The sequence below is a fragment of the Sceloporus occidentalis genome, unplaced genomic scaffold, assembly GCF_023333645.1.
Source record: "Sceloporus occidentalis isolate IW3139 unplaced genomic scaffold, rSceOcc1.0.p SCAF_93, whole genome shotgun sequence".
Lineage (NCBI taxonomy): Eukaryota > Metazoa > Chordata > Lepidosauria > Squamata > Phrynosomatidae > Sceloporus > Sceloporus occidentalis.
The window spans coordinates 2,181,237-2,196,019 of NW_028317073.1; positions in this window are offsets into that span (position 1 = coordinate 2,181,237).

Here is a 14,783-nt window from a genome sequence, read left to right on the forward strand (position 1 = left end):
CGGTGGGTCCTAGCACTAAACCCTGCCTACTGAATAACCAAAGCTGAAACTGAACATTGAATCTATACACATAGAACAGAGAATGCCATACCTTTAGACTTCAGACTGAGACAAACATAACAACAAATTGGTTGATGCCAGAGGAGGTCCCCGTAGGCGACCAATAGGCTCACTCGCACTGCCCTGTAACCACTGACGGCAAACCTACAGATTTCCGCTTCCGTCAACTCCCGCGCTGCCACGAAGATAAGGTAGGCTAGATGGGAAAGGGACCGGTGAGATTAGTAGACGAAGACGATCACGAAGATCTTGATGGTGTGTGTCTTCGTCTTTTTCTACGTTTTACCGCCGCTGTCTTCTCTTCTTCGTGTCTTCGGAACAAACACAAAAACGCACTCTTCGTGTTCGTTTTTATGTTCGCCTGAAGACGAATGCACAAGCCTAGTCTTAAGTACAAAAAAATCCCCAAAATAACATACTTTGTAATATTTTATTTTATAAAACTACTAAAATGCATGCAGTTAGTTGAAATAAATATGCTTTTTTAAAACTACAACATCGTTTGAATATTTTGTTTAATATCACAAAATCATCTTTTAGAATTTTTTTTTATCATAAAAAGGTACAAGCGTTCAAAATGGTATAGTTATTTCCTGAAAGCACACATCAAGGACAAATACACAAGCATAAATGTATTTTATTTTATTTTTTAATGCAGTTAGTACCAAACAGCATTAAAATATATACTGTTGAGAACTTGATATATATGATTAAGTATCTCTCCAATATTAGTTGAGTGAGAGAAGAAAAAATATTATGTATTTTCCAACGTCTCCTGAATAACACATAAAAAAATAAAACATTATATGCAATACTTAGCTCCTATGTTGTTTTTTCTTCCCAAGAACAGTTCATCACAGTCAATCAGCTCCAGGATGTCCACACACTACTGAAGTTCAAAAGTGCAGCATTGGTAACACACCTACCACAGGTGTACAAGTAAACACATATTTCTTCTTTACTAGTTTCTACATATTAAATATGGTACTGAATAAAATGAAAAACATACAGTATATTAAGCAATCATATCACTATGAATGAAGAGAATAACTACATTTTGTAGATAACTAGGATGAACTCAAACCAGAAGTTCATAAATGGTAGGATATGATTTATTGTGGGTCTGACATGTTGTGAACAAAATGGATCAAATTAATTTGTTTCACACTATCCCCCTAGCTATCCCTAAAACCCTGCTCTACTCAATGCAGAAACATAAGTAATTTATTTCATCTCAAGAAACTCAAAAGAAGGATTCTAACTCTATCAAACTATTGTTATTTTTATTGATTTATATACAACCAGCCTAAACAATTCTGGACAGTGGGGAAACAGAACATAACAATCAGTACATTGCATAACAATTTGGATTTACAGAAACAAAATGATACAATACAACGGTCTGGACTATTATTTAATGCACACCTGATATTGGCTATGATGTTACAAACAAAAAATAATTTGAAAAATGAAGTTACAGTGACAGAATGAAAATACACATATAAATACAAAAAGTGATTATATATATATGTCAATTTAGAAAATGCATTCATGTTGCCTTATAAAGCCAGGGGAAGGCTAACATCTTCTGGTTTAAGGGGCAAGTGAAGTGGCCTCCTGACAGTAATACACAAACACACACAGTAACAGTAAAACACACACGGTCACTTTACAGACTGGGCCTGAGCCAGTCTTCAGGGCAACTTGCACATGGTCAGAGCTGCTGCGTCTCTAATGTGGGGTCACGTTATGTGACCCAGCTGAGCACCTTCTCTGTGAGTGGGATGTCCCAGTTTAGAGCATTAGGACCACCATGGATGGCAACTGTCCCCATCTTCTGGGCCAGAAGCAATGACCTCAACTTCATGTAAACAGATGTGCTATCCACATGATAATTAAGAAGTTGTGCTACAGATGGTATTGTCGCCTCACATTGCAAGCAACTATGACCCCTGTCATGGTTGTCAGACATCTGGTACTTCTATAACAAGGCACCTAGTTCTCCTGCCCGCTCCTTGGACTACTGCTGCCAACCAGTGCTCTGCATTAGCAGGGTAGTACCGGTCGCATCTACTTACAATCATTGCATTTCAAGACTTACACACAACAAACATGCCTTGGTCATGCCTCAGGAGTCTGCTATGACTTACACTCCTGAGCCTTCGCTGGTGGTAGTGAACATCAAATTGTTTGTGGATTATACTTTTGCCTGTTCCCTTTTATTCCAATAAATCCTGGATTTGTTCCAATAGCTTTTGCCTTGAGTAGTTCGGTATTTCTTTGGTCTTCTGGTGACTACCTCAGTGTCAGAACCCCTGACCATATTTTCCAGCGGTCAGCGGGTACTCAGGTGAGTAACTCCGTTAGTGTATCGGATGGGGATCCCTGGGCTGGCATTGCCTGCCTGGCCTGTCTTCTCTTTTTTTTTTTTTTTTTTTTATCACTTGAAATTTATTGAGATCAGACATAAAAGAGAACACATATAGTATCCGTATATCATGGAGAAGCGAACAGAAAAAAGAAAAATAACATATATGTGCATTACAGTCGGATAACACAGTAAATATACCGACGTACAGTGTGTAAAGACAAAAAAAAAAAAAAAAATTGTAAACAACACATCGGTATAATGGGCATACAATATGTCATACAGATCTCAGTTTTTTTATTTTTTTTAAACCAGGAGGGGGGGGGGGGGATGGGGAAAGAGAAGAAGAAGGGGGGGAAATAAAGCAATTATAAAGCCAAGGGGGGGAGCAAGAAATAGTAAGAAGTAGAAAGAGAGGGAAGAGAAGAAGTAGAAAGTCCATCAGGTTGCTAGAGTCGCCTTCCGATACCAAATGGTCCGCAAATCTTTCAGAATAAAACCACTAGGCATAGGACAGAATGTGGCTGTATAGTACTCGTCCCAGGCAGCCCAAGTATCGTGGAAAATATGTGGAGTATTAGAGGCTGAATGCGCCATCTGTTTGTAAGTACGGTTTGTGGTAAGCGCATATAAGACGTCCTGTATCGTGGGAGGGAGTGGGTCTTTCCACCTACGTGCAATGCAAACCTTGGCAGCGATCAAGACATGTCCCAGCTGTTTCCTTAGTGGGGAAGCCATTGACTGAGGAAACATATCCAACAAGGCTATTTCCACCTCAGCTACGATAGGAATATGCAGTAATTCCACTATAAGATGGAAAACTGCTGTCCAGTAGGGTTTAAGCTTCTGGCAGCCCCACCACACGTGAAGCATGGTACCCACTTCACCACACTGTCTCCAACAGAAGGGGGAGGAGGAGGGGAACATCTTAGCGAGTCTGGAGGGAACATAATACCACCGAAAGAGGACCTTCCGGTTGGTTTCGAAGTGAGTAACGTTTTTAGTTCTCTTTTTTTAAATAATTCAGGACAGCCAGTCAGTCAAATCAATAAGTTAGTTAAGCTTAACTAATTTGGTAATATAAATATAATAGTAATATAATATCCTATACTACTACTATTGTATTATATTATTTTATTAATTTATCACAATATAAAAAATATAAAATTATTATATTTATCTGTAAATAAGTTGTTACTAAGCTTAGTGTGCCCGTGGGATTCTGTCAGGTAGAATACAAAAAGGTATTACAATGGTATTACTGGTAGTACTATGTAGAAAGATCAAATAGCCTAGTAAAATAGGCTAGTAGAAAGAAGATGCTTTTCAGGTTAATAAATTAATCTTGCTCTTAGCGGTCCATTTAACATGTCAGCGGTAAACTAGCCGGTAATAGTAATTGAATTGTTAAATTAAGCTAATCTTTGTTTGTGTAGTACTGATGCTGCTTTTTGCTTTGTGCTAGCACAGAAGAGACCAAGTTTTTTTTTCTTAATATTTTTCAAATTTTTTAATTTCATTTTTTTTTTTATCACCTCAGTCTATCAGTAAAGTGAATTTATTTGGCTAGTGAGTCCAGCCACATAAGCGCTGCATTTTTTGTTCATTAAGCAGTGAATCTTAGCCATTTTATTGTTATAATTCTTTAAAGAAAGATTGACTGTGTGATGTCCTCTTCACCGATTGGAGTATTGGGGAGGATGTCACCACAGTTCGTCATTTCGGCAGAAGTTGCTGGTTTATGTCCGTGGAGATGGGGATGAAGAAAGAAGATACCAGATTAAGGATTGAAGATAGAAGAGAGAAGGGAGACGTTAGAAGATGAAGATGATATGGAAGAAACCAGAAGTGGTCATCATAGAAGGTAAGGAAACATTTAGAGAGTGAATGAGAGTGTGAGTGAAAATATGAGAGAGTGAATGAGAGTGAATTTGGGCATCAGGCATCAGGCAACGAACTTCGTTCCCAAATTAAAAATGCTGATTTTTCGGCCGAACCAAATAGGCAGGGAACGAAATGCATTGCCTGAAAATGAAAGGGTCAAGAACAAACCGAAAAATGTGTCCGAATAATGTTTGGCCCATTTGTAGATGTCTACGGATAATTGATATCAGAAGCTAAGATTATGCTTCTGCAGAATTTCCTGCAGTAGAGTGCTATGTTGGGTTTGTGCTATCCAAGGCGGCCAGCGGGGTCACGTGACGTCACGTAAGGCTAAGTGCGAGGGAGAGGTGTATGTATATATATATCCATATATATTGTATACTGAATATATACACTCACTGACCACTTTATTAGGTATACCTGTTCAATTGCTTGTTAACACAAATAACTAATCAGCCAATCACATGGCAGCAACTCAATGCATTTAAGCATGTAGACGTGGTCAAGACAACTTGCTGAAGTTCAGAACGAGCATCAGAATGGGGAAGAAAGGAGATTAAAGTGACTTTAAAAGTGGCCTGGTTGATGGTGCCAGGCACGTTGGTCTGAGTATTTTAGAAAAAGAGAAAATATCCAATGGGCGTCAGTTGTGTGTACGAAAATGCTTTGTTGATGTCAGAGGTCAGAGGAGAATGGGCAGATTGGGTTGAGATGGCAGAAAGGCAACTGTAACCACTCGTTACAAGCAAGGTATACAGATTACCATCTCTGAACGCACAACAAAGCTGTGGGGGTGCTGTAATGGTGTGGGAGACATTTTCTTAGGCCCCTTAGTACCAATTGAGCATCATTTAAATGCAACAGCCTACCTGAGTATTGTTGCTGACCATATCCATCCCTTCATGACTACAATGTACCCATCATCTGATGGCTACTTTCAGCAAGATAATGCACCATGTCACAAAGCTCACATGATCTCAAACTGGTTTCTTGAAAATGACAATGAGTTCCCTGTACTCCAATGGCCTACACAGTCACCAGATCTCAATCCAATAGAGCACCTTTGGGATGTGGTGGAACGGGAGATTCGCATCATGGATGTGCAGCCGACAAATCTGCAGCAACTGCATGATGCCATCATGTCCATATGGACCAGAATCTCTTAGGAATGTTTCCAGCACCATGTAGAAAGTATGCAATGAAGAATGAAGGCAGTTCTGAAGGCAAAATGGTACTAGCAAGGTGTACCTAAAAAAGTGGCCAGTGGGTGTATATTAGACTTGGGCGCCAGCAAGTCTTCGTGTTCGTCTTCTACGAATATTCGTCCATTCCCATGTTCTTTTCGGGAGAATATTCTTATAGGTTCTTCACATTCATTTTTCTCTTTGTTTTCTGATGGTTTTCTAGCCTATCTTAAGTCTTTGTTAGCATAGCAGGGATTAATACAGGAATCCACAAGGGAGAAAAAGCTAATAATGTGAGAAAAATAGATCCCTAGAACTCTGACCTGACGCTTGTTTCACCAAGATGCACCTCAGCTTCATCAGGGCGGGGAATCCCTAAGCGGAAAACCCAGCTTTGGCGCCAGGATTTTAAGGTCCGTAAGAGCGACTCTATTGGTCGTGGGCGGGGGCTCGTCTGGCATCAACCAATAAAGAGCACCTGCCCTTTCCTTGTCATTCTATTTAGGGATTTAATAATTTAGTCTTAACTAATATGCTAGCCTAGTACATTTACGAACACGAAGAAATTAAGATTATTCGTGCTGCGTGTCTTCGTGTACGTTTATCCACCGCCATGTGTGTTTGTTCGGTATTTGGTTTGAACAACAAAAACGCAACATTCCTGTTGGTTTTCATGTATATACACACACACACGTGTATTTATTAGTGGATGGTGTTTGACTTTTTCTGTAAATATATGGTGCTAAAGTGAGTATGTGTGTTTAGTGCTAATATGTATACTAGTGTAAGGTACATGTGTGTGGGCATGCATTCTTATCGTGTCTGACAGCGTACAGTGTTGGCCTGAGTGTAGGTATTAGTGTAGGGCATCAGCCTTTTTTGTGTGTATAAGTGTATGATGTTATGATAATAGCGTGTGTTTGTGTGTTAGGATGGGTGTGTGTTAGTTACAGGTGGGCAGGTGTTTAGGGAGCCCCAAAGAAATACTTTACCCAGTAAACACTAACCCTAGATTCAACTCTATCTTGCAACTTATCAAACACAATCAGAAATTTAGCAATAACAATTAGATATAGAAATGAATAATGATTCAAATTCAAGGATACCTTTTTCCATGAGATACATAAAAGGTGGGCTTCTAATACACCCTTAGTATGACAAATGTACAGTGAAAATATATTTAAACAATTCATATAGGTAATAAAATAAAATCATTTATACTATACTCAGTTTCATTAAGTAGAAGTTTGTAGTACTATGTTTAATAGTTATTTATCTAAGACATGACAATAGAAGATGATAATGGATTGCAATAAAAATGCTCATATTGGAAAAGATCTTAATGCGTACCGGTCAAATTTCATAATTCATCACAACCCCCTTCCAATGTGAAAGCATATTGTACAGCATAAGCTTAAAGGGTTTCAATTCAAGGCTCTATTGATTTTCCTTTGCAATTTAAACTATACTCTGTAAAAGTGAGGCTTTCTTTCAGCACCTGAGATTATAAATGCCAACAGTGATGCAATTAGGGTTAGTGCTTTGTACTAGATCATATTTTCTGTTCCTGTGGGAATTTCATGAATTGGATATGTATATCTAGTTTGTTGCAAAGGACGGTTGGTTAACCACAAAGCTCTTTGATTTGGTTTTCTGACACGATCAGATCGGAACTGCACTTGCTACACTTCATCAGTCTGACAACCAAACATCAATTTCCATTAGTTTCAGCTATTCTTGTTAGATATGGTTTTGTAAAGGTGTGATCTTACATCCATATCTGGTCAGTAGTAACTATTAATACTGTAATAAAGTAGATAAAGGCCACATAATTTTAAGTTGAAACTGCTTTGCTTAGCTGTCATCGCATACACAACATAATTGTTGTTCTGTTGATATAAAGTAATGCAATAATTAACTTGCTTTTTTCTTCATATTAATTATTCCCTTGGTAAAAAGGTAGATGGGGAGATTATATAATCCTTATCAAACTTTGTCTTTAAAATACAGTAAAGGAATCATGTTGCTGCTGGAAAAATGGGAAATAACACAATTAGCATTCATATATGTTTCATTAAACAAGCTTACGATCACTTTCTTCGCTTAAACGGTGTTGCTGTAATGCCTCAATGTCGAGGCCGGGGTGTCAACATCCGCTATACACTATATGGCGGGAGATGGTCGTTTTATAAGAGTATAGGAGGCGATCAACGATCATGAGGCATTCAGCGACACCAAACACTCACTCCAGGACACGATGTAACCGTTCCCAGAGAGTGGTCACAACCACCACTTGCCACTCGCAAGATGTCCTTAAAAAAAAAATAACGAAGTTGGAAAAGTTCACCAGAGGGTCTCCAGACCCTCTAGATAACTCTGGCTCCACTTGCAGGTTGAATACAGGTACTGCATTCAACCATGCAAGTCGATGGAGTCCAGCTTTCTAATCACAATGTGATTAGTAAAATATTTAAAAATATTTATGCATCAGAGGAACCATCCAGTTCCAGCCAAATGCAAAAAAAGTCCAAAAAGAATAAAATAAAATAAATAAAGTTTATTATTATGAGCAAGTGCTAAAATTAGCACTGTATCTTCCCAAAAATCTTGACATGGAGATAGTTAAATTAAAAGCATTTCAAATGCCCAAGGGATGTCTAATTTTTTTTAAAAATGAATGGTTTTATGGGGTAAATTGGAGTGGCCGGGCTGACCAAAATGGGGGGGAAAAAGCGCACTTCCCAAATGTGGCCTTTTAGCCCTCAAACACCAGACAAACCAATGCATGGGTGGAATCACTGTACTCGGGAGATGTTGCTGAACACACATTGGGGTCTTGTTTGATAGTGATGTATACCTGGAGCTATAAATTCATACCTGAAGTACAATTTGTGTGAAAAAAATTAAAAAACAATTACTACCACAAACTTTGGCAAAGGCTGGTGGTAGAATATCATGCATGGAAAGGGTTAAAATACTAGCATTTAAATACCTTGGGGTGTCTAGTTTTCAAAAATATATGGTTTGATGGGGTAAATTGAATTAGACAGCTTCAAAGATAGCCCTATTTGAACATGGGGGCAGTAGGACCAGATGTAAAAGTTAGACGGCTTCAAAGATGGCCCTATTAGGACATGGGGGCAGTAGGACCAGATGTAAAATGAGCACTTCCTAAATGTGGCGTTTTACCTCCCAAACAACCTGACAAACCCTTACATGGAGGGTATCACTGTACTCGAGAGATGTTGCTGAACACATATTGGGGTCTTGTTTGAAAGTGACGTATACCAGGAGCTGTAAATCTATACATGAAGCACAATTTTAGTGATAAAAAAAACATAAAATAAATTACTACCACAAAGTTTGACAAAGGGTGGTAGTAGAATTAGTGCATGGAAAGGGTTAAAATACCAGCATTTGAAATACCTTAAGGTGTTTGGTTTAAAAAATATAAGGTTTGATGGGGTAAATTGCATTGGCCAGCTTCAAACATTCCCAAAATCGCACATGGGGCAGAATGACCAGCTTTGGAAAAAAATGGTTTTGAAATAGCAAAACGCTACTTGTACTCATTGCCCAATAACTTGCAGAAAAAGCAAAAAAACATAAAAACATTGGGTATTTCTAAACTCAGGACAAATAGTAGAATCTATTTAGCAGTTTTTTTCATTAGCTTTTTTGGATGAGTAAAAGATTTTTCAAATAAAAGTGAAGAAAACTTGTCCTGAAAAAAACAATATTTAACTTGTATGGGTGAACTAACTGGGTAAAGGAGAAATGACATCTAAACACGAGCACCGCAAAAGTGTTAAAACAGCCTCGGTCCCAAAGTGTACAAAAGGCAAAAAACAGCCTGTCCTTAAGGAGTTAAAACATCACCTTCAGCATGTATTGGCATTCACAATTTTACTATAATTTATTCATCTTCCCTAGCATATACTGCTGTGGCACAACTGCAACAGAGTGGGACTAATTGTAATCATTTACTATTTATCAAGGTAAAAAAATAAATGTGCATCAACTGCATCCCTTTTGTTGACTACTTCAGATTTAACCCCTTCAGTACCGGCATTTTCGTACTGGTGTGTAAGGGTAGTGTATGTGTATATATGTGTGCGTAAGGGCAGTGTACGTGTATATGTGTGTGTAAGGGCAGTGTACGTGTATATGTGTGTGTGTAAGGGCAATGTACATGTATATGTGTGTGTAAGGGCAGTGTACATGTATGTGTGTGTGTGTGTAAGGGCAGTGTATATGTGTGTGTATCTGTAAGGACAGTGTACATGTGTGTGTGTGTAAGGGCAGTGTACGTGTATATATGTGTGTGTAAGGGCAGTGTACATGTGTGTGTGTAATGGCAGTGTGCGTGTATATATGTGTGTGTGTAAGGGCAGTGTACATGTATATGTGTGTGTGTGTAAGGGCAGTGTATGTGGATATGTGTGTTTATGGGCAGGTGTGTGTAAGGGAAGTGAATGTGTATATGTCTGTTTAAAGGCAGTGTGTAAGGCTCCTGGGAGGGAGGCTAACGTTAGCCTTTTTTAATTTAAAAAAATCTCTGCTGCTGTGGACTACTCTTCCAATGATACTTAGCCATCATAATGGTGGATACCTGGTTGTCGGAGAATCATGGGAATTTTAGTTCACAGCTAGCATCTGCAACTTTACTCTTTCCTGCACTTTCTACGACGCTCAGCCGGCATCATGGAAGTAGTATGTCTGGCTGAGCCTCATGGGAATTCAATTCAATGTGTTGGTTATTTTTAATATGCATGACTGTGCTGACAAAAACGAAGCATGTTTTAAGTGGTGATGCGAGCGACTGTAAAATGCAATTGCTTGTATCGGTGAGTTCCACGAGATTAAAAAAAAAGAAGTGTCCCTCTTTCACATTTTGAAATGTTGGGAGGTATGGGGAAAGGGAAAGGATTTGTCCAAATCGTTTTTGGGCCATCTGCACATGCTTAATAAATAAGCGTTTCATGTCTGCAAAAAGGATTTTGGGTCAACTGGTAATGTCTGACTAATATAAAGTAGTCCAAGTAGGACTTCATTCATTTAATAATAGAAATCCTGTCAAACCAGGAGACCCAAGGTTTGGACCATTTTCTGAGATCCCGTGCCTCAGCTTGTCCTAATTAAGTCCAAATAATATATCTAATTCAATTTAAATGGAAAGGACTGTTGGATTAATCAAATCACCGTCAGATAGGGAGATGTTCATATTAATATATTGATATTCATTTTAAAGTTGGATAAGGTGCTATAACTCTCCAACTCATTTAGAATCTTTCGGGGCAATACCTGGGGCTGGGTGACCACCTTCAGCAGGTCATCTGCTGAGGCAGCATGCTTATGATGGAAACTTCCTACCTCCACACCACAAATTTCAGGATTCCCCTGAGTGGCATTAGTAGGGACTCTAAGGCTAGAACAAATAAAAGGGGCAAGAGACAGTTCTGTCTTGTACCATTAGTCAGGACTACTTATTTAAATTGCCGTTTTTTTCAAATGCATGCCGTGGGTGCCTTGTACAGGGCATTTATCCACCTGCACATGGACTCATCAAGTCCTATATTTTTCAGCAGCTGGCAGAGAAAGATCAAATCTCAGCACTCGGTGAGCCCGATCTAACACTATAGAAGTGATGGAATCTCTTTGTAAAATAAAATTAAAATCTGCTGTTGCAACTTGTGAGGAGTTTTCCGTATCATCAGCCTCTGATAGGCCTCTAATGTCTAGATCAGCAGACACCCCCTGTTGTCCAGTTCAACCACTTGCTGTGCCATGCACGACACAACTGTATACTGACTCTGAAGTTAACTTTCAAGAGTTGAATATGCCTTATAGAAGGAGGCTTGGTCTTCTTTTAGCTCCAGGGGTTTGCTCTTGATGGTCAACTGGATGTGTTCTGCAATCGTTGAGAATTTTTGCTATTTTTGGGCCACAGAGCATGAGCCTCAAAGTCTGTTCAGCTACATCGGTGGACTGCCATGCACCTTCATGCATTTTTTTTTTAATTCAGTTCACAATTTTCTCTAAAGAAAGAACTGAAAAACACCACCACCAAAAAAGCATAAACCAATGGATCTGTTTGTTCTTACTTTTAACATTGTTGTTAACAGTTTACTGAAATAATACTATTAATTTATAATATGTAAATGTAAACCTAAATGGTTTCTATATTTTGGTGAATTATTGCACAATTATAAATGTATTTAAAGAGAACATGATTTGTTTTCATTATCCTAGTAAAAAAATCATACCATATATAATTACAAATGTTGCCAAAAAAACCAGATGTTTTTTAATGTTGCTTAATCACACCTCCTGTTGGACAGGTGCAGAATAGTACCGTGTTACTAATACCATAATTACCGTATTGGCTCGGATATAAGCCGCCCCCGTATATAGGCCGCACCCTAAAAGTTTGGTGCTTCTTTAAAAAAGCACCAAAAAAACATGCTGCCACTCTGTCTCCCCCCCCGAGATATGCTGCCACTGTCCTCCCTCCCCGAGATATGCTACCACTGTCCTCCTCCCCCCCCGAGATATGCTACCACTGTACGGGCTCAAAATGCATTGTTTTCAATGGGTTTAGGGACCGCCCATTTCTACCACACATGGCATACGGAAAGGAGTGTGGGCGTCAAAGCAGGTTCCCCATTCATTTTATTATTATGCCCCACTTTGGTTCTTCACCTTTGATGTCAAGAAAAAACATGAGTAACAATAGGCTTAAGACAAATAGTGTGCCTTGCAGCCCCTGAGCATCATTTCTTATCTAAAAAAAGAGTCTCATATATAAAGTTGCAAGCAAATATATTCCTCAAAATAAAATATGTTTTACATTATCTAATATCACCTTGAGATATTATATGCAAATTCATTGCTACAATTGAAAATGATGATATATGGCCAACAAACTGATTGGAAAAAAAGGAAAGATATTTTTTGTATGCATCTATTTTATCTGGTTTCTTTGTGCGTTATTTAAACGTCCAATGTTTGACATTCACATTGTCTTAGGGGACCATTTAGAATGTAAACATTTGTATGTTTTCCAGATGTATACATTTGTGTGTTTCAAGTCTATACCACCTAAAAAAACACTAATGACCATTATTCATATCATGTTGTGTCATGGTTGGAATGCACAGTCATCTAACATATGTTAAGTAAGATCCTCTGCAGGAAGTGTAACTCATTTTGTTATATTTTTGTTACAGCCTGGTATAAATAAAAATTGCATATTGTACCTGTGATTTCTTACTGACCAGGAAATTAGACAATATAGGAACTAACCATTAATAAACTGAATACATAACAGTGGATCAGGTAAAAGCCATTAAATATACAAAGCTCGGGGTTTATATTTGTTTATATTTATATTGAATGACCAATGAAATGTCTAATTTATCAGATAGCTACATATACGTGCATAACAAGATGAGTGACATACACATCCCAAGGCTCTAAGTTTGTAGGATTTTAGAATAAAAGTTACAGTCTAGAATCACTGGCCAATATCTGGGTTTAATCAGGGAGCTGAATTATAAATCCTGCATTTTTAACTACCATTAACCCAATTAAGATTGAAACTGATGATAGAATCTAGCCTATTGGATGCATGCTTTCTACAGTAAAGACAAAACGCAAAATTCTGGCATTTAGATTTTTAATATTCTCCATGCAATAAATTTACTCCACCAGTAATGCCCTCAAGCCAAACCTCCTGTACCAAGCCAGGGTAAAGGAGCAGGGTGTTGAGTGGGTCTAGAACCCCCACCTCGTAAAGATCAGCTTGCTACAGAAACAGCTTTTACAGAGACTTTTAGCGTGCAAGAAAGAATTTCAACTTGAAAATGCATGATGCTGTGCAGGGAAGATGGTGCAAGTTGCAGCAGAGATGAGGAGCAACAACCTAACCCTACTAGTCATTAATGAGACAAGATGGATGCAATCGAGACAGGGATGACTGATGACAGGAGAGCTGTTGCTGTATTCTGGACATGAAGAGAGTGACACATAACCGACACAAAGGGAGTAAGCTTCATTACGTCCAAGCAGGCACAGAGAATAGATAAAATACCCTAGGATCATCAGTGCATCCCTTAGAACAAAGAAAAAGAAGATCAAGGTGAACGCTTCAAACTTTAGAAAATACTAAAGAAATTCAGAAAAAAAATATCACCCTTCATATAGGAGACACGGAGACTGTACATAAAAACACAGGATATTAACAAGTTATGGGCATCCATGTGCTGGAAGACAATGGAGAGAGATTTGCAGACCTCTGTGCTTTTTTTTTCTCACAAGCAGATCCACAAGATGCCCGGGGCATTACCAGACAATGTGACAGAGAACCAGATTGACTATGTCTGGATTAGCATGTAGGTCAGAAGGTCCCTGTAGGGCATTAAAATTAGAAGAGGTGTCTGTCCATTACCTGGTGGTGGCCAGACCAAGGCTGAAGAAGTTGAAGAAGAACTGGAAAGACAAGTCAGACAGAAGAATGATATACAACACCTGCTTTCTGAAAGACTCAGTCTGAAGGACTGAAGAAAATATCCAAGAAGACTTTGGAGAGACAGAACAGTACTAAACAAAACTAAGCAGAAAATGTTGTTCAAATCATTTTTTGTCCATTTGCACATGTCTACTAAAGAAGCAGTTTGAGGAAGAGAAAGAAAGTGCCATCAAAATGTGTCAGAAAGTGAAAGGGACACTTAGATAATCATGCCAGGAAATGCTTTGAGTCTACAAACAGCAGAGACCTTGACGAGATAGAAGACAGAAAGAAAAAGAAGGTAGCAGTCAACAACAGCAGTACTAGATCAAAAAAGGCCAAGGCCAAAGAAGAGTATACTGAAGCCCACAGAGAAGTGAAGAGAGACATCAGAAAGGACAAGAGAGAGTATACGGACGGACCGAGAGCAGAAGCAGAACAGGCAGCATACAGCGGCAACATGAAACAGTTGTATAACACCAGCAAACCAGATTTTCCTTTCGAAGGCAAGCAGGGAAAGACCACCACAGAAATAGAACAATAGATGAACAGATGGCCGGAGCCCTTGAGAAACTTCTAAACCAGCCAGCACCACCAAATACACTCACTCTTTCTCCTCATACACTGGACTATGACTATTTGTAGAAAGGATGGGGCCTAAATAAGACTTCCTGTTAATTCAGGGAAACACTACAGAAATACCGTATTTGCTCGATTATAAGATGAGGTTTTTTTCAGAGCAAATGCTCTGAAAAATACCCCTCGTCTTATAATCGGG